This window comes from Phodopus roborovskii, unplaced genomic scaffold, assembly GCF_943737965.1.
Source record: "Phodopus roborovskii unplaced genomic scaffold, PHOROB, whole genome shotgun sequence".
Lineage (NCBI taxonomy): Eukaryota > Metazoa > Chordata > Mammalia > Rodentia > Cricetidae > Phodopus > Phodopus roborovskii.
The window spans coordinates 8,218,125-8,239,177 of NW_026126546.1; the positions used below are offsets into that span (position 1 = coordinate 8,218,125).

At 50.9% G+C, this 21,053-nt stretch overlaps 1 non-coding gene across 1 annotated transcript; it reads right to left on the reverse strand.

Annotated features, from left to right (window-relative positions):
* Window positions 1–2,796: 2,796 nt before the first annotated feature.
* Window positions 2,797–2,957, reverse strand: LOC127233835 (U1 spliceosomal RNA). The gene has a single exon (XR_007835525.1). It is a non-coding gene; the product is annotated as a U1 spliceosomal RNA (small nuclear RNA).
* Window positions 2,958–21,053: the final 18,096 nt, after the last annotated feature.

Here is a 21,053-nt window from a genome sequence, read left to right on the forward strand (position 1 = left end):
ACAGGCCCCCACAGGCCCCCATGAGGCCCCCACAGGCCCCCACAGGCCCCCACGAGGCCCCCACAGGCCCCCACAGGCCCCCACAAGGCCCCCACAGGCCCCCACGAGGCCCCCACAGGCCCTCACGAGGCCCCCACGAGGCCCCCACAGGCCCCCACAGGCCCCACAGGCCCCACAGGCCCTCACAGGCCCTCACAGGCCCCCACGAGGCCCCCACAGGCCCCCACAGACTCCCACAGGCCTTCACAGGCCCCCATAGGCCCCCACAGACTCCCACAGGCCCCCACAGGCCCCCCACAGGCCCCTACAATCCTCCACAGACTCCCACAGGCCCCCACAGACTCCCACAGGCCCCCCCACAGGCCCCCACAGGCCCTCACAGGCCCCCACAGGCCCCCACAGGCTCCCACAGTCCCCCACAGACTCCCACAGGCCCCTACAATCCTCCACAGGCCCCCACAGGCCCCCACAGGCCCCCATAGCCCCCCCACAGGCCCCTACAGTCCTCTACAGGCCCCTGTAGTCCCCCACAGACTCCCACAGGCCCCCCCCACAGACCCCCACAGGCCCCCACAGGCTTCCACAGGTCCCTACAGTCCTCCACGGACCCCCATGGACCCCCAGAGGCCTCCATAGGCCCCCACAGACCTGCTTTTTCACCCAAGAGTCAAACTTCTCATAAATTTCCTTAGGGGATACTGCTGTAAGGTGGGGACATTAAGATGGTCTCCAGATGCCAAAATGAGCTTCTTTTCACCCCAGTCTTCTGAGACAGGGCCTCACTATTTAGCCTCAGCTAAGCTATAGCTTGCCATGAAAGCCAGATTGGTCTCGAGTTTGTAGCCACCCTCCTGCTTCTGCCTTCCAAGTTCAGGGACTAGAACTTTGTACCATCACACCTAGCTCAGAGTGACCCTTAAAAACACAAACCAAAGGACTAAGGAGATAGCCCAGTCAGTAAAGCACTTTCCGCGCAAGCATGAAGGCATGAGTTCAATCCTCAGTCACCCACATAAAAAACTGGGTGAGGTGGCACACATCTCTAATTCCATACTGGAAGGTGGGGGATTGCAGGGACCTGTTAACCAGCCAGTTTAGCCAAATCAGCAAGTCCTGGGTTCAGTGAGAGACTCTGTCTCAACAACTAAGGTAGAAAACAATAGAGGAAGGCAGCCAGTATCAACCTTGGGTTTCCACACACATGCACACATATGTACACATTATTCACCCCTACAAAAACATAGACATATGCAAACATACATACAAAAATCCACACATATAAAAATCACCAAACAACCTCAGTGCTCACAGGACCCACGTTAGCCAGTACCATTCCATTCTCCCGCCTCTGACAGCAATCTTTTCCTGCTCTCTCTCCACAGGGTACCTCGTGTACCATTCTTGGGGGTCTTGAGTGGGCTGAGGCCTGGGTTTGGAGTGGATCTCTTCCTGTCTCTCTGGACCCCAGCCCAAGAATGGCTGCTCCCTTGATGCCCAGCAGAAAGAACCCTGATTGTAGAAGGGATGTCTGAGGCAGGGCCCAGAGGTGGGGGCAGGGGAATGTCCTTTCTCAACCCTCTTCCTCCTCGGGCAACTTCCTGTCTCCGGAGTGGGCACAGCCACCACCAACCACAGCCCTTTACCCTCCTGGTGAGATCTTTGAGAAAATGGGAAGACTGGTGTCAGACTGAACTCTCCTGAAACCAAGCAGTGAGCGCTGTCCCGGGGGAACCAACAGCAGACTCCAGAGCAGGCGAACCCAGGGCCAGGCCCTCTAGTTAGAGCATGCGCCTCAGGCCAGGCCCCACTTCCTTGGGTCTGAGAGGGGAAAGGCTTAGTCCTAAAGAAGCCCAAAAGGTAGCCTTCTGCCCTGGGGTTCCACCCTGAAGCAGCTCCCTCTCTGTAGAAGTCCCAGCCCTGGCATGTGCTAGGCTCAAAAGCTGGGATGGGTTCCCTGGAGCTGTACACTCACCCCACTGGTAGAATTGGACAGGCAGGCAATAAGGAGATTGGGTGGAATCCACAGGGAAGGGTGGCCAGCTGCAAGTACAACACAAAGTCCCTAGACAGCGTGGGTGCAGGTCACAAGGTAGTGGGAACTCCAGCTTCTGGCAAAGGCCTAACTCTTAGCACTGTTAGCTCTGGACAGTGGAGAACCCTGGACAGCCTGACACCAGCTATGGAGGTCCTCAAACCCTGCAGAGATTAGTTCCTATTGGGTCATGACTTTGTAACCCAGCCCTATCACATACCCTATGAGGCTAGACCTTTTATGTCTGTGCTATTCAGAGGGGGTGAAGGATATCCAGCTCACACAGCATGGTCTGATAGAAGCCATCTGAACCAACCCAGCCCCAGGAGGTCATTCCTGTATTCCTAGAGATTTCTGACAACAGAAGGTAATTGCAACAGGGAACTTAATCCCTTGCTTTGCCAGGGTCAGACCAGAGTTGGCCTCGGACCTGCCTGCCAGGCCCAGGCCCCTGTTTGCCATCAGGAGGGAAAAGGGTCAATGCCAATCACTTAACTCTTCCAGAGAAGGGCCCCCTTCCTGGATTCAAACAGGAGACTGAAGAAGCAGACAGGGTCAAGTGCTTTCTGCGATGCCCCCTCCTGCTCAGTGCCTGGCACTGTGCTCCCCAGGGCTGTGCTCCTCACATCTGTCACCTCAGGACTCCAGGCTAGTTTTTCCAGATGCCAACTCCCCCACTCCCCCAGAGGCTGCAGATTTCACCTTCTGCTGGGACCTCTTACAGGTGCCAGCTCTTGGGGGTCAGCGCCCTCCAGCAGGCAGCTTAGGGGAGATGACAGCACGAACATTTCCCCCTCTAGCACGAAGTATGAAGTCCCTGCATTTGGGGAAGTCACAGGGGTCAGCACATCCAAAGTGCTATGGATCAACCTTGCCCTGGGAACACCACCTTTGTGACCATGGTGTCTCCCCTGCCAGGTGATGTCACCAGAAGCAGTCACAGAGAAAGGCGCTGTTTCAGTTTAGGGCAGGGGCCCATGGTTGCCCAGAGCTTGGCAACTATTATTCCTACCAGGAAAGGATTCCCTGTCAAGCTGGGAAGTGGTGGCCCACGCCTCTAATCCCAGCCCTCAGAGTGGATCAGGGAGTGAGTTCCAGGACAGCTAGGGCTACACAGAGAAACCCTGTCTTAAAAAAAAAAAAAAAAAAAAAAAAAAAATTGTCTCCCTACCTATCCTGCTGGTGAAGCCAACAAAACCAGGCTTAGCAGGCCTAGGAGTAGCTGGGTCGCTGATGCTGAGAGGCAGATAGTGTCCATGGGAGGGGAGGGGCTGTGTCAGAAACCTAGAGGGCTTCGTGAGAGGCCCCAGCACAAGAACCCACTGCTGTCTGAGTGGAAACTCTGCCAGCCCAGGCAGTACAGCTTCCAGGATGACAGGGCTGCGTTTGTCTCCAGTGCTCAACGGAGAGTTAAATGTGGGTGAGGAGTGTGGCAGACCAACTTCAAAGAACCTGGCAGAATACCTCACCACCACTGCCAGCAGCTGCCCAACCCACCCAGCCTGCAGGAACTTCGCTGCTTGGGAAGGCCCTATACCTCTCGTTTTGATGCCACCAGTCAGAGCCCTTTTCCTGCATGCATTCCTGCAGGGGGGTAGACAGATAGGTCTCAGTGTATACAGTTATGAGGAGGCACACGGCTCAGGAGCAGGGTAGCGGGGGGTGGGGGGGGCGGGAGTCCTTCTGATCACTGATCTTGATAATTATGTTTTTAATCAAAATTGCCTTCTCAGAGAGAATGCTTGTCCTCACACCTGGGGGCCTGACCCCCGCTGTGGCCCAGGCTTGGCTTTGGGGCTGGTTCACACAGGACACAGCATGTATGGGAGGGATACTGGTCCAGATAAGCAGCCTCCTGAAATGGAGTCTACCAGTATCACAGAGGCAGGGAACAGGGTGGAGTGGCAATTCCCAGCTCCCCATCCAGGTCCCAAATACCACCAACCTGGCAGATCCCAAGCCTGGGGCCACACCCACCTTTTGCAGGCTCAAACAGGCAGACACCCTGCATGCCTAAAGCAGGCGTGTCTGGTCTTGGGCCACTCTACCATGCCCAGTGGCTGCGCAGTAGGTGTGAGTCATAGAGAAGCAGGCAACAGTTCTTGGAATCCGAGTTTGGCCAAGGGTGCCTGTTAGCCCTGAAGGCCTACTGACCTCCCCAGACGGCTGCCCCAAGTGATCACAACAACACTGTTCCTGGACGCCAGCTAGCAAAAGCCACTCAGGTATGCCTGGAACTCTCCATGGACCGCTCATGTGGACCAAGGAGTGGTCTCTGGCTCCTGGGACCAGTTATTACAGCAGGGAGTCCAAACACTTGGTGCTGGACCCTCAGAAGTCAGAGTGTTGGGCAAGAAGAAAGAGGCAGATGGGATGGCACCTGGGTGCCATCACCATGGTGCCCAGCTAGCTTTCTGTCTCATCCCTGTTGTCCCTGGAGTTCATGGGTAGGGTGGGTGGGGCTGACACTGGTCCAGGTTCAGCCATGTGACTCTGCACCTCCACATTGCTTTACAGAACAGAAAAGTGAAAGTCAAGAAGTATAATTTGGGGCCAGAGAGATGGCTCAGCAGTTAAGAGTACTGACTGCTCTTCCAGAGGACCCAGGTTCAATTCCCAGCACCCACATGGCAGCTCACACCTGTCTGTAACTCCTGTTCCAAGGGATCTGACACCCTCACACAGACGTACATGCAGGCAAAATACCAATGCACATAAAATAAATCAATCATTAAATTAAGAAAAAACAAAGTATAATTTGCCTGGGAGGCCCACTGGGACTCGGCAGGAGGTAGCTCCATCTCCACTAGGCACAGGCTGAGGGACAGTGAGGGAGATGGAAGGGTAGGTACCTCACACAAGAGGCCATCTCCAGCCCCCGAATGCCCAGACAGTACCACTGGAGGGCTACAGAGGCCCGCTGGGGTCCTTTACTCTCAGAGACGGTCTCTTGGGTTTGAAGAGTGGGTTTTCTCACTCTCCAGACTCCTCAATGCTTTTACCACACCTGGCATACACAGGGCACTTAGGTCAATGACCTTCCCTGGCCTGTCTGTACCTACCTAACAGTTACACCCCAGCCCAGAGAGTCTCTTGCCTTCCTGGCCTTAAGTTCCTCATCTCTTCTGCCCAGGCTGCCAACTTCCTCTGCCAAGCAGGGTTAGAAAAGAGCCATACATGTCTGTGCCCAGGGAATACCAAAGACATGAGCTGGCCAGAAGATGGCCGGAGGGCAAGGCCTGTCAGAATCTCTGACTCTTGGTCCTCTCATAATGGAGCTTTGAGGGCAGAATCCACACCTCAGTCCCTGTAGACACCGGTGTTTGCCCACAAGACCAATGCAGGCAGGGACCTGGACACCTGCCCCTTGCCCCAGGCCTCTCCAGGCGTGGCCTAGCCCAACCTCAACCACAAGCAGAAATGGTCCATCGTCCCTAGGTGACCAGGACACACAGAGGAAGCGCTCTCAGTAGCTGACTCTCAGCTACACACCACTAGCAGGCCGTGGGCACTCATAACCACCCTTGGGTAGAAAGTGGTTCCCTACCCTGATGCAGATGTAATGGAGGTTCGGCAGCCTGTTGAATATCATGTAGCTGGACTTGAACCCAGGACCCCAGCCTAAGTTTATGCTCTTCCTTTTGCCCCGCTATGACTAAAGCAGGTCATTTTGACTCTAGACCACCTGGACTTCCAATCCGTGGGCCTACATGTGCACATGCATCATTATGGGGGCAAAGAGATGCTGGGGGCTGACTCAGTACCCCACTTCCTCTACCCATGTGAATAGGAAGGGCCGAGGCGGTTCTGGAGTCTACCTTCCTTCCCTCTGTCTCTCTTAGCCCAGCCTTCTGAGTGGGCTTCTATATAACTGAATGGGGACATGCCCCAAAAGGCAAGAGTCCCTTTGTACTCCCCGCCTGCCAGGTGGCTTTGCCCATCAATTCTTGTCTACTCTTTCAGCTCATCCCCTCTGTCAGGGTCTGTCTCCATCCAGAACCCAAAACCAGGTCCCAAAGAGCCAGAAGGGGGCGTGGGAAGGAGGGAACCTGTCTGTGGTTCTCATCTCCTTGGAACCAACTCTCAGGACCCAGGACAGGAGAACTGGATCCGGGGCCCTGGAGTGGGCTTCCCTGCCAGGGAAAGACCACAGCCCTGTGCCCCCTCTGATCCAAAGGGACCAAAGCCAGTGAGGGCAGGCTCTCACCTAGGGCACATGGAGTTGGTATGGGCCTGACCTGAACCCAGGTCGCTGCTCCCAGCCCAGGACCTAACCCTTGGACCCATTCTATTGTGAAACAATTCTGTTCATTTCACCATTGACCCAGCAGGTGACATTTCCAGAGCCCCTTCAAATGGTCCCACCCACACAGTGCCCCGGGCCAGGGTGGCATCTCAGGGGTCATCCATCTGTGAGGTACACCACCACCAATGTCAAGGAATGAACAAACAGATGCGCAGAGAGGGACCCGCAGGTGCTCAGGATCACAAGAGGCGGCAGAGGGAATTGGCTGCCACGGGGCTCTCAACCTATTAATAGTCAAGGCCCAGAGCAGCAGAAAGTGTGAGCTGCAGGGTGGAGGACCCACATGTCCGCTAAGCTACAACTCTCGGAGACTCTCTTCCTCAAGATCTGTAAATTCCCCACACCCAGTCATTCATGCATCAGTCAGTCGGTGTGAATCAGCTCTAACAGGTGGCTTTTCTCGCAAACTTGGGTTACCGGGAGGGAATGAAAGACGATTCACCTTCTGAGTCTTTGGAGCCCCTCTAGGTGGGCCCTGTAACGAGTGCCAGAGGAGCCGAGGGGCACAGGACACACGCAGAAACCCTGCTTCACCTCCTGGATGGACAGCCGAGAGCTAAGCCCCTGCAGGATGTCGCCGCTCAGCCCTGTGAACCCCACTCCCATCCCACGGCGGGACACAGGTTCAAGGGACCCAGACGGGCCTCTGAGACTCGACCGTGTCGTACAAGTCCACGTCGCGTCCCGAGACCCATGCAGTGCCTTACCTGCCGGTTCCCAGCCCACAGACCCTATGTCCGGGAGGCGGATCCCTGCTCTGCTGCCCAGCTTTGCAGCGAGCTGGGCCGGGAGCCAGGCGCTCTGGCGCAGGCCCCGCCTCCGAGTTGGCCCCGCCTCCCAGGTTCAGGTCCCTCCCTCGCCTTTCCAGTTCGCCCCACCCCTGGAATTCGCTACTCCACTTGTTACCTTCCCTGTTCTGGCAATGTACCATAGTGTGGGCTAACCACTCTTGTTGGTTGGAGACTGGTTGGTGGACTAAGATGCAGGGTTTGTAACCAGCAAACCGTAGGTGCTCACTATATTTAGACAGATGAACGAGCACGCACGTGTGCGCGCGAACACACACACACATACCACACCTTCTATCTGGTGGCCTCCTTGGAGGAAATGTCTGGTTTCTTTCTGGAGCAGCATCTGTTTGCTGCCTGTGCCCCTGCTGGGTGGATCTGACTCAAATATAGGAACGAGGTAAGGACATCCGGTCACCTGGTCACTAATCCCTCAGAGTCAAGGAGGGTTTTCTGGGAACCTCTTACTAGGGACTTTTCAGCTACGTCCAAAGGTAATATTGACTCTAGGACAAGCGCTGGAGTTTCCTGGCCAGTGCTGGATTCCAGGGCTGAAGCCAAGGACACAGGATCCCCTGTGCACAGCCACTAAGGCCTTTAACTAAGTCCATCTGTAGACCTGGAAGATCCCATTTAAGGGGCAAGGACTGGAGAGAGATAACCTGTTAAGAGGAGATGGCTTGGCCAGGCAGGGATGTGAGCCTGGATGGAGCCAGTCTAGCAGAACCTTAGGAAAGTGTAACCTTCCAAAAAGAAGGCTCACTGCTCAGTCTCCATGGGAGCTGACTCCAGGTCCTAGATTCAGGAAGCTATGGACCAAGGAAGGACAGGCTCTGGTTGGGGGCCAAAGGGAGCTGTGGGGGGTCGGGCAGCTGCAAAGACAAAGGCACAGCTGGTTTCTGGAGGTGCTGAGTATGAGTCATTCATGCTGAGCTACTAGAGGGACTCAGGAACAGCCAGGCTAAGGGTGAGGGCGGTTTGTAGCTACACACGTGTGTATCGAATTTCTGTCCACCTGTGCAGGGCTGCTCATGTCCAAAGGGCCCATGCTCAGCTCTCCCGTTTACCTCTTCAGTGTGAGGTATCCTTGCAAGAAGAGGTTAACTGGGAGTAGGGGAAGTGGCAGAGGCCAGAATATTAGGTGGCTGAGCATTGAGACCAAATATAGAGAGGCTGATGCCCACTAGGAAAATACCAGAAAACCTGGAGCTGGGAATGAAGGCAGTTAGGACATGGGAGAAGCTTCAGCCCACAGGGCATTGAGTTCCCCATTGGTGAGGGGACAGGGCCCATCTGCCAGACAAACTGCAAGTGAGTAGGGAGCATGGAGTCTGCCCAGAATCCTGGTCCTTCAGCCCTCAGAGTGGACACACACTCATTACTCCTGTCTCTGGCCCTAGGGCTGACACCATTTGCCTACAGTTTAACTCACAGATCCCAGTGGTAAGGAGGCTGGCATTGACTGGCTGAGACGCCCCGCCTCTGGGGTACCCACTGTGTCCCCATCTCTGGCTGCCCAGGTATCACCTCTGTGTAGTTGACATTGCCTGTGACCCTCTGTCTGTCCTGGATGGCTTCACCTTCTCCTGTGGAGAGGGCCACAGGCCGAGCACTAGGCTGTTTGACCCCAAATTCTGCATTTTCAGCCAGCCCCGCTTCTCTCCACTGCTGCCCCCATCTCACACAGTTGCCTTACTCCTGAGACTTGGCGCAGGGTTGGACCGGGATAGACTCATCTAACCCTGGTGTCAAGTTCAATTAATTAGGTGCATGGGTCCAGAAAGGGCCCTGGTTGACCCTGAAGTGATTCAAAGCAAATCCTGACCCTCGTGGATGATAGGAAATGGGCATCGATGTCATTGGGTCACGGAACAGCTCTTGTCCCCCCCCCCCAACGATGAAGGAGGCACAGAGCTTGGTACGGAAGTAGAACAAAACTAGACATTGGTGCCACCTTCCGGAACCTGACTGGAGGCAGAGGCAGGGCAGGCAGGCAGGCTTCCAGGTACCACGGCAGAGAAAACAGACCAGGAATCTAAATCATCCACAGAAATGTAGCTCAGGTGAGCCCCAAGAAGCTCCTCACTGGAGCTGAAAAGTAGGAAGATGTTCAGGACACACCCCATGCTTCCGATGGGCAGAGGGGTGCATGGGAGGGGGAAGCAGGTCCCTGTGGTGAGCCGTCCTCCTGCATGCCTGTCTCTTGCCTGCTGAGGACCATGCTGCGGCTTGGTGGACTATGCCAGGGCCCAGAATACGCACAGGCAGGTGCAGGCTCATGCAAGGGGCAAGACCAGGCTGCAGGTCTGGGTGGGGTCACATGCTTTTCTCTAAAGCGATGGTTCTCAGCCTGTGGGTCAAAACCACTTGGGGTCCCATAGCAGATATTTACATTACGATTCATAACAGTAGCAAAGTTACACTTATGACGTAGCAACACAATAGCTATTGTTGGGTTGAGGTGTCAGGAAGTTTGAGAACCACTGCTCTAAAGCAAGGTTGCCAGGCCATCCTCTCCCTGGCCACCAGAGGCCGCTTTAGCAGCTCTCCCTGGGCTCCCTTACCCCAAAACCTTTCTCCAGCCAAGCATTCCCCCCTTCACAAAGTTTTGTTCCCTGGCCTCACACCCCACATCCTGTCTGTACTTCTGTCTATCTGGAGGTCCTACTGGCTTGTGTCCAGCACATGGCCCATGCTAACCTTCCTCTCTCTTCTGGACCCTGAGTGGTCACACTGTCCCCTTGCTGCTCTCCCATCATTCCAGGCACACTCCGATCTCATGATCCTACTCTTTCCTCCAGCTTCTTGCACGGATTTACCCCTCACTCCCCCCAGTTCTCAGCCTCGCCGTTTCTTTGTTAGAATAGTCTTGCCAGGTGATTGTCCCATGCCTTCAATCACAGGACTTTGGAGGCAGAGGCAGGTGGATCTCTGTGAGTTCGAGACCAGCCTGGTCTATAGAGAGTGTTCCAGGACAGGCTCCAAAGCTACGGAAAAATCCTGTCTCGAAAAAAAAAATTAAAAAATTAAATTAAATTAAAAAATAAAAGAAAGAAAGTTCTTTCCTTGGGCTAGTCCGGGGTTTCTCAACCTTTCTAATGGTGCAACCCTTTAGTACATGTTGTGGTAACCCCCAAACATAAAATTATTTTTGTTTCTACTTCATAACTGTAATTTTGCTACTGTTATGATGGTAATGTGTGTTTTCCAATGGTCGTAGGAGACCCAAAAAGGGTTGAGACACACAGGTTGAGAACCACTGGGCTAGAGAGCTATCTATAAGTAAAGACACTTATGCAAGCTTGGCAACTTTAGTTTGATCTCTGGGACCCATCTGAAGGGGGAAGAGGAGAACCCACTGCACAGATTTGCCCTTGGATGCCCACATGCACACTGTAGCTTGTGTCCTCCTCCACCATGCATACACATGCAGTGATAAACACTTTTCAGCTGAAAAAGAAAGTTCTTTCCTTACTTCTCTCTCTGTGTGTGTGTGCGTGTGTGTCGTGTGTGCGTGTGTGTGTGTGTGTGTGTGTGTGTGTGTGTGTATGTGTGCATGAGGGCACATGCATGTTTAGAGCGATCACAGCTAGTCGGTAGCCAGTGAATTTCAGGGATCCCCTGTTTCAGCCTGCCCCCCCCCCAAGCTGGAGTTATAGGTATACCCCACTGCACACAGCACACGGGTACTAAGGATCTGAAGTTAAGTCTCATGCTTGTATGGCTAGTGCTTCATGGACTGGGTGGGCCATCTCCATAGCCCCCCTTGATTCTCCCAAAATCTGTCCACCCTCCTCATGCCCCTTTCTCTTCCCCTGTCCTTTGAACCCCAACATCTGACCCGGCCAAGACTCTTTAGATTGCCATCTTACTAGAGCGAGCGAGACCTTGTTTGCCTTGGTCACTGCTGTATCCCCAGGCTCTCATCCACTTCCTGACAAAATAGATGCTTAAAAAATGTCTGGTGAATGAGTAGACAAAGCCAACAGAGAGAGCTCACAAGGAAAGGGCCTGCTTGACCAATCAGGTTCCCGTGTCTGAGGAAACTTGAGGCCTGTCCTCTCATTTCTGTTGCCAGGAATGACACTGTGATTTTAACAAGAGCCTCCCTGGGACCCTGCTTCCCTTGGCAGGCCTGGTTCTGGGTAGACCGAAGCTGAATGCTACCGGCCACTCATTTGAGGGACAGCAGAAGGCAGGACAATCCATAGACCAAAGCCTTGAGGGTGGGGAGGGGAGGGATCCTAAGGGCCCGGGACCCTTGGGGAGGATGCATTCAGTTCAGGCTTTAATCTAACTGGGTAGAGGTGTGTGGGAGGGACAGTTGGCCCCAAACAGACATGCAGACACCTGGCAGGCTGGGTCCTCTGCGGGGAGTCTGCTCTAACAGCGTGCCTGGCAGGGGAAGCAAGAAGGGTAGGGGCTGCCTTCTTGGGTTCTGGTCTCACCTTACCCTGGGCCTTGGTCTTGCTCAAGGGAGACGGGAGACTTTGCTGGTATGAGAAAGCATCAAGGCAGGCGTGGGGGGTCCTGATACAGGTTTGGGCCAGATTCCAAGCCATGGGGTTTTTTTTAAAGTAATTTATTTTTATTTCACTTGCATTGGTATTTTTCCTGTATGTCTGTGTGGGGTGTCAGATCTTGGCGTTAGAGACAGTTATGAGCAGTCAGTGCTCTTAACCACTGAGCCATCTCACCAGCCTCCAAGCTATGGTTGTGACAGGCTTACTCTCTTCTATTGTGCCAGCCCTACAGGCACCCTGGGAGAGACAGCTAAATATCCCTGCACACCACACCCTGCAGGGCAGGACTCTACAAGTCAGCACGGTGAGCATCGGGCCAGGCATCTGCTGCCTCTTGTGTACAGGCTTCTTGACCAGCCAGAGAGCAGATGTGGGCTGATGATGTTGGAGGAAGCTTCCTGAAGATAGCAGGACCAAGCTCTGGGAGGGCTTTCTGGGTGAAGATGCAGTGTTGGACAGAGGGAAGATGGGGCTCGGTACAGCCAGGTTGAAGAGCCTGTGAGCATCCCAGAGACTCCTTTCCTTCCATGGACCTACTCATGGATGGCTGCCTGGCTTCGGGTGATCAAGCCCAGCTCGGCTCTGGCTTTGCCCTCTGAAAAGTTTATTTATTTGGATCAGTTTTTGATCCAGAACACGTCAAACCAATCTTAGTAAAAAAAAAAAAAAAAAAAAAAAAAAAAAGTCTATTTAAAAACACAAAACCCGTGGGTGGCAGTCCCTGGTCTCATACGTACTGATATTTCTATTTTTACACCCAAACCTGCTCTCAGCCCCCAGAGCCCGATTTGGAACTTGAAAGCAGCCTGTTCTATTCTGGGTCCTACTTCCGGCACTGGCGCTGTGATGGAGGCGGAGCTTGTACACACAGACACTGCTCTGCCCTCTGCCCTCCCAGCTCCCCACCTTCCTTTATACACATGACCTCCAGGAAAATAAAGGAAGGGACATGGAAGGGGAAGACCACACGCTTGGGTAGGGAAGTTGTGGCTTTCAACACCGTGTGTTTCCCCATTATCTCCAGAAAGGCTCACCAATCACCCGAGGCGGGGTCAGGAGGGGTAGGCCAGCCTTCTGCAGTCAACCCTGGGCACTGAGACTTGGTGAAAACTGGCACACGTGACTGTAAAGTCCTCCAGGACCAGAGGGGGAAGGAAAGGGAGAGCCTGGCCTAGGAGGCTTGAGGCCTGGCTCCCGTCTCTCCCCTAGGCCTGCCTCCCAGGCCCTGCCAAGGTAGGGCTGTCCAGTAGAAATGAATACAGGGCTCACCCACAAAGTTTCAGAACCACCTGCCCCTCCAAGCCTGGAGCGGGTTTTGGATGAGTCCCACCCAATTTTCAGCACTCGCCTAGCCTGGGCTGCTAGAGGACCCTTTCCTTTGACCTTCTAGTCTCCTATCCTTAGACACTGGTCTCCATTCCAACACTCAAGGGTCCTCAAACCATGCTGGCCAGACCCAAGGCTCCTAGATGCTACCCTGGGTACCCCCCTCCATGTACAACTAAGCCATGATCCCTACTGTTCCCGTTCCTTCTAAGCTGCACTGGAGTCCTCCAGGAGGCCAGGCAGGCTTTACACAGAGGGCCCCTGCTGGCCCTGCACCTCCTCCTGACCTCCAGAGTGGTAGGACTGGAAAAGTGGCAGCTGTGCCAAGCAGCCATGCTGTGCCTTGGAGCCAGCCTGAAAAGGGCCCCCAGATTCAGGCTATGCCTTGACAGTTGCCTGAAAAGGAGCCCCTGCCTCAGGCTGTGGCTTTCCCATCTCAAAGGAAAGCTTCCACACAAACACGGAAGGCCCAAAGTAGAGTGACAAGGAGTTCACTGAAGGTGGGGCTGAAGCTGTCCTGTCCTGGGATAGCACGTTCCCAGGGGCATCGTGTTCCCCTCCAGTGTGAAGAGGCTTAAACTACTAAAATCTGTTTCCCTTATTTGCCCTCTTAAGGGGTGGCCACTGCGCTTTTGGGGACACCCTCTGCAGATGCCCAAAAAATGAATTGAGCCTGAGGTACAGGTTCATATTAAGTTTCATCTTTCAGCCAGCACTGAGGGTGTAATCACAATGCTCGGATGCTGAGGCAGGAGGATTGACAGAAGTTTGAGGCCAGCCTGGGCTATATAGTGAGCTCCAGAACAGTGTGAGCCAGAATTCGAGACGCTCCATAGTTAAGGCTCACAAAGTACAGCAATTTCCCCCCTCCCCTTCTCCAGAAGCCACAGTTCACTCTGCCCAGGTTGCACTTTCCTGTTCCTAAGGGACACTCCTGCTTCGTACCCCCAACATCCCTGAATCAGCACTGGCCTGTCCATGCTACGTGACCCCCCTTCACACAGAGCCTCCAGGCAGCCAGTTCCTCTCCTCGGCTTGCTTCTCCTGGAGCTAATAAATGTTATCATTTTAGTTTTGTGCACTTTTTGAAGTAAGAAATTTAAATCCCTCTCAATGCCCAAGTCTCCCCAAAGGTGTTCCAATATATTAGACATTCCATCAGAGGCCGCAACAGACTCTTGTGAGTGCAGCATGGACTTCGCCTCCCTTTAGCAGTGTCCTGTTACTACCTTTGTTTCTGTGGGATCTCCTGCTCTTTCTCATTCCCTCCAGCTTTTTGGAGAAGCATGCCCTCCAGTGGCTCCTGAGGAAGGGGCACATTTTCCGAGGTCCATCCTGTTACTGAGGATTCGTGCTTTGGCTGAGTCCAGGGTCACTGATCTCTGTGCTTTGCTGATTGTCATAATTCTAATCCTGGTTCGATTCAGCATTCTGAGAATCCTGTAGACATTCCTGAAGCACACATCTATTTCCCTTGTATCTGAACACCCAGCCCATCCTTTTAACCTGTGTCTTAGTTTGCTTTCTATTTCTGTGATTAAACACCGACTCGGAGAGGAAATAGTTCATTTCATCTTACAGTTTAGAGTCCATCATGAAAAGAAGCCGGAGCAGGAACTCAGGGCAGGAACCTGGAGACAAGAGCTGAAGAGGCAATGGGGGAAGGCTGCATCCCGCCTGTCCTCCATTCTTGCTCAGCTTTCTTATATAATGAGAGCCACCAGCCCAGGGGCCCACAGTGGACTGGCCCATCCGCACAGTCATCAATCAGGCTAATTGATGAGACATTTTCTCAATGGAGGTTCCTCCCCTCTTCCCAGATAGCTCCAGCTTGTGTCAAATTAACCAAAACAAAACAAAAGAAACCAAACCAACTAGTGTAGAGTTGCACGATCTGGAAACTTTATTTTCTTCCTCTTCTCTTTCTAGACTTTTTATTTAATGGTAGAACTCCCAGGCTCGTTTCTTTCTCTCTCATACACCTTCCCCCCCCAAGTGTTTAGCTTTACTTTAAGAGTCCCTTTATCCTGGGTTGGTCTCAGGAGTTAAAGGTTTTTGCGTCAAACCTGAGAAGCCCAGGACCCATACGGAGGGGGGAGAGGGTCAGTTCCCTGCAAGTTGTCTTCTGACCTCCACATGCATGCCCCTCTCTGCACTCTCTCAATAATACATAAATAAATAAATAACTTAATAAAGACCTTAATCTTTCCTTCTGGCTCTTCTATTAAGTTTCCAAGCTCATATATATATATTATATATTATATATATGCATATATATATATCTTTTTCTAGGATCATATTTATAGATTTCAAGGTACACACACACACACACACACACACACACACACACACATGATTGAACTTCTATGGAAGAATAGATAAATCTGTTGTCTCCAAGCCTTTTCTTAGCATATTTTATGCAGAACCAGAGCAAAGGCTATCTGGAGTTCAGTGTTGTTCCTCTGAACAGGAGGCCTTTGTCTCTCTGTTTTTCTTTGTTACTGTCTCCCTGTATAGGGGAAAAGAAGGGTTCATGTACACCAGCCCCACTGAATTTCACATTCCCCCATTTGAAAGACCTCTAGATTGAAGACTATCTCAGAGCAAACCAAGGTATGTGTAAGACACAAATGCACTCTTACACTTCCTAACAATTCCCATGCACAAGACTGAAATAAGCCTCCCTTAATGCTCAGGAGCTCACTGGGGAGAAGAGATTGTTGAGTGATTACATGAGGCCTTCTGGGACAGCAGCTGCAGCCTACCCCAGAAATAATCGGGATGCGCAGGTATCTATCATTCAGTGACCAGGGACTCTGGCACCTAGGTTTCAGGGAAGAGACACCCAGCCATCTAGGCTCAATCAAATGTTGCTCAGGCCTAGAGACTAAAGTTGGTGCCTGAGGCTTGGGTCCTCAAGCCTTTGCGGATACACTGCCCCCTTGTGGACACTTACCTGGAAGGCCCCTTGCACCTGTGAAGGCTAAAGTCTGTCCGCCTGCCTCATGTGTGTGCTGATGGGAATGTCAGAGCAGTGTGTGTGCATGAGTGTTTAGGTGTGTTGGCATCAGTTAGGCCAGTCACCAACCTTACCGGCCACAAACCAATGTATGAGCCTGGTCCTGGGAGGCCTTTATTCCCTACACAGCCTCCTTCTGGGCACACCTGACTCGAGGTCACAAGGATAGGATTGAAGTCCCAGCATTTAAGATGAAGCAGATCCCAAAGGTACCTGTGTGAGAGTCAGAGGAAGAGAGCTCTGAGGATTCAGACTGACAATTGTCTGTCAGCAAATTAAGCTAGAGTTAGGTGAGTGGCCTGTTCACCTGCTCTACTGGGATCAATGGAAACCCACGGCCCATCAGGATCTTCAATCTTCTCTTATCCTACACTTGGATACCCTGGGTACCTTTTGCTTGTTTCCCTTTCTTGGGAACCCAAGTGCCAGGCTTCTCTTCATCTTTCATTGCAATAGATATGCCAGTGCCCTCTCTAATTGTCACCCTCAACACAAACACTCACTATTGGCCCAGGCTAGTCCAAAACTTATGATCCTTCTGTCTCAGCCTCGTGGATGCTGGGATCCTAGGCCTAATCACCCTCTTTAAGATGGGTTTCCCCATCCCCTTCATGGTCCCCATGTATTTTCCCCCTTCTTTTCCTTACTATATTAGGCACATTTCTCCTTCCTGAGTCAAAATACCCAATGACAAGCAACTTAAAGGAGGAAAGACCTGTTTTGGGTATGCAATCCATCATAAGGAGAAGATATGACAGCTGGAGCATGAGGCCACATCCCAGGAAGCCAAAGGGACAAACATGACGCTCAAGCTCACTTTCTCCTTTTTATTCATGCTGGATTCTAGTGCATGGGATGGTGCTGCCTACATTTAGAAGGGATCTTCTCTATTCAGTAAACCCTTCCTGGAAACCTCCCATGCTCCCAAGTATGTTCCAGGTAATCTGATGATGATTATTAACCAATATACATGTACAAACTTTCCCTACTTCTTGGACTGGGCATCTGTCTCCACTATTAGGACATTTACCTATAATGCCCGGTAGTGGTATTGCATACCTTTAATCCCAGCATTTGAGTGCAGGGTCGGGGGACAGAGGCAGATGGATTTCTGTGAGTTTGAGGCCAGCCTAGTGTATGAGTTCCAGGACAGCTAGGGCTGATATATAGAGAAACTCTGTCTCAAAAAAATTTCCAAAAATCAAACAACAACCATCTAAATATAAATCTCTATGGCCTAGTAGCTGAATTTCAGTTAAAGGTGTGCATGTGCTGGGAACTTCCTGTGTTAACTTGAAGAATCTTAACCATGCCATAGAAGTTAAGTGTTCTTAGATGTCTGCAAGCTTCATCTACAGTTCTAAAGTCCCCAAGAGCTCAGAAACCCAAAGTATTTTCCTTAAAGTTGGTACTAAAGCTGACTTGAACTTTGGCATACTTAACTCGAATAGCTATTCCCTCTGTATTTCCAGAAACTGACTTGCTCTGCGGGCTGAGAGGTGCCCCCAGAGGAGCCCTAAATTGTATGTCAACTGCTAATGTTCTGTTACTATGAGACAAAGGATTTCAAGCATAGCTGGGGATGGTAGCTCTACCTACAATCCAAACCCAGGAGACTGAGGCAGAAAGATTGCCATGAGTTTGCCTGATTTACAGTTTGGATTGCAGAGTGGAACCCTATGCCAAAAACAAAGAACAAGGAAAAAATGGGTGCTGGTGGCACATGCCTTTATTCCCAGCACTAGGGACACGAGGCAGGTGGATCTCCATGAGTTCCAGGCTAGCCAGGGCTACAATGTGGTGAGATTCTGTCTCAAAACCAAAATGGAAGTGAAGAAAAAAATATAAAAGAACAAAAAGATCTTCAAGGGGCCTGGAGAGATTGCCCAGCGAAACAGATAGTCTAAAAATCTGATTTTGGATTCATAGCACTCATGTAAAAGCCAAGCATGATCACACATCTATGACTCTAGTATGGGGATTGGCGGTTGGAGATAGGAATTTGCTGGTCAATCAGTGAAGCCAACCTGTGAGCTTTTTGGGTTCGTGACACACCCTATCTCAGAAGATGGATAAGGTGAACAGAGTTGAAGACACTCGACATCAACATCTGACCTCTACACACACACACACACACACACACACACACACACACACACACACTAAATATAGGCAGGGTTTTAAATGAGTTCACCAGACCCGAGATAAATGATAAATAGGTGTTTTATGGGTAAGAGTAAATAACCGCTATGGCCTTTCTGCTCCAGAAGATACAGTCCCTATCCTTGTGATGCTCTCCGATACTCGAGAGATTAAGCCCACAGTTCCTCCACCTTAAAGGGGTCACGTCCGCACCTGAGATCACACCCAAAGGGTGTAGCCACTACCACACTTTCACTGGAAAGGCAAGATGCCACTACAATTCCCCTTTTTGTCTAAAGAAGAAGGTTTAAGCCTGATACAAAAAGTATATTCAATGATAACAAATGTCAAGTATATCCCAGGAGAAGAGAATGTAAAAACATACACAAATTAAGACCTACAACCAGCAAGAGCAACATTGAGCAAGAGAAATATTCTACATGTCCAGTTTTAAGGTAATGGCATTTAACAGAGATTACTCCGATAGTTGTCCTAATCTGGAGAATCTAAGTCTTGTACATAGTATTTTCTATCTAAGAGAGGATATTAGCTGTGACTGTCTAGTCTTTAACCTCATTAAAGACCTGAGAAGGAAAATAACATTGCTAGGGTAGGCAGGACGTGCAAGCGTGAGACTTCCTAAAGGTGCAAGTAAAGAGAGAAACAGCAGGCTACCCGGACAGTCACCCAAGGTCTCACAGCAACATTGGGGCAACCAACTTTGGCTAAGGCCTAGAGTACCTGACAGACCATCTTAGAAGGAGGGAAATTGAAAGACTGTCTTACTCTGACTTGGTAAACTTCAGCAATCTCTTTAAGTTTATTTCCTGCCAGCCCAGTCAGAACAGCGTGTCCAAAGTCAGCGGTTGAGGTGGGGGCAGTTCTTTGCCCAAGAGGCCAGCAGCCGAGAAGAGAATGAACCCCAAATAGAGTGTCATCCATGCCCATCATACTCTCAGGGATAGCTCGGTGCTGTCAGGAGCAAGTGTATCTCATGTCAACGGAGTTCTAAACTATTAAAACATTTAAGTGCCATATTCTGTAGGTCTTTGAAGTGTCTGAAGATCAAATATCTATGTTGGGTACATCTCTGAGCACATATAGAACCTGACTAACATCATTAGGTATAAGAAGCTTGGGTAACCATAATCTGTAATTCTCAGAAACATAATTGCCCTGTGACTGAAGCTTTCCAAAATAATTTAAACAATCTCAAAACTGGTGTGTTGCATAAGGACAATGGCCTCAAATTTGTAACTATATACATGTACATGTAAATCTCTAAAACAGAGGTAGAATTGAAATGTCTTGACCAGAGGTAGAAATGTATAATGCAATATGATAAAAATATCCTTAATTGTATCACTATACAAAATATCTTATGCATATGTAGAAGCAGCATATATACATAGAATATGATAAAGATAGTTTTATATTTGTGCGCAAAACATCCTAAACAGAAAAAAGAGCCTACACAGTATGACAAATATAATATACAAATTATTCAAAACAGAAATACAAAGTTAATTTTCCATAAGTTTCAACATATAAGACTCTATAACAATGTAACTTGTCTATAGCTAATAGTTGCTAAAATAGTTCACAAGAAGATATGTTAATCTCCATCTTCACATATGTACACACATATCACAGACACATATTCACACATTCATACTTATTTTTATTTTATGTGCATTAGTATTTTACTATGGTGGTCAGATCCCCTGAACTGGAGTTACAGACAGTTGTGACCTGCCATGTGGGTGCTGGGAATTGAACCTGGGTCCTCTGGAAGAGCAGTCAGTGCTCTTAACCTCTGAGCCAGCCCCACTTACACACTTTTTTTTTTTTTAAGCAACCTTTGTTACTTTGCAGTCAGAAGCCTTGGGAAATGTGGTACAGGGACTTCTCTGAGATGGAAGCCAGCATATGAGCTGGGCCTGCAATCTTTCAGAGGCCTCACTGGGGCTAGACAACTTAGTTCCAAACTGGTTCCTTCACTGAAGTGGACAAGCTGGGTGAGTCAATAGACACAATGTGTCTCATGACTTCCAGAGGTCTCCCATCAGCATCTCCCCAGCATCTCTCAGTTACAGACGGAGGTCTCCCATCGGCATCTCCCCAGCATCTCTCAGTTACAGACGGAGGTCTCCCATCGGCATCTCCCCAGCATCTCTCAGTTACAGACGGAGGTCTCCCATCGGCATCTCCCCAGCATCTCTCAGTTACAGACGGAGGTCTCCCATCGGCATCTCCCCAGCATCTCTCAGTTACAGACGGAGGTCTCCCATCGGCATCTCCCCAGCATCTCTCAGTTACAGACGGAGGTCTCCCATCGGCATCTCCCCAGCATCTCTCAGTTACAGAGGTCAAGTACTACTTACTGTATGGGCGCCACTCATATGCATGGATAGTGGGAACAGGACTCCTTTAGCGCTTGGTTACCTCAGGTATATGTTCCCACCTAAAACCAAAGCTTTTGAAGTCCAAACACATGTGGCCCATTGGAAGCTTCTGGGTTGTTTGGTGTCTATTTTGTAGTTCACAATCAGGATCAAAAGCACTTGAGTGATCCACCCCAGGCTCCTCACAGCAGTAACCGTGAAGATTTACCGGGCCAGGGTTCTTCTGTGTGGGGCCTCCTCCCCTTTCCCTTTATCCCACCGCTGCCTCCGTCAATCAAGATGTACCCTTCATGGCCAAAATAAATGCGTTTTTGTTTGTTTTGTTTTTCGAGACAGGGTTTCTCACATAGATCTGCCTGCCTCTGCCTCCGGAGCGCTTGGATTAAAGGCATGCACCACCAACACCTGGCTAAATGCTTTGTTTTATAAGCTGCCTAGCATTTTGTCACAGCAATAGAAAAGAAACAGACACACACCCGTTCTCTAGTGCCACAACAGCCCTACCAGGCAGG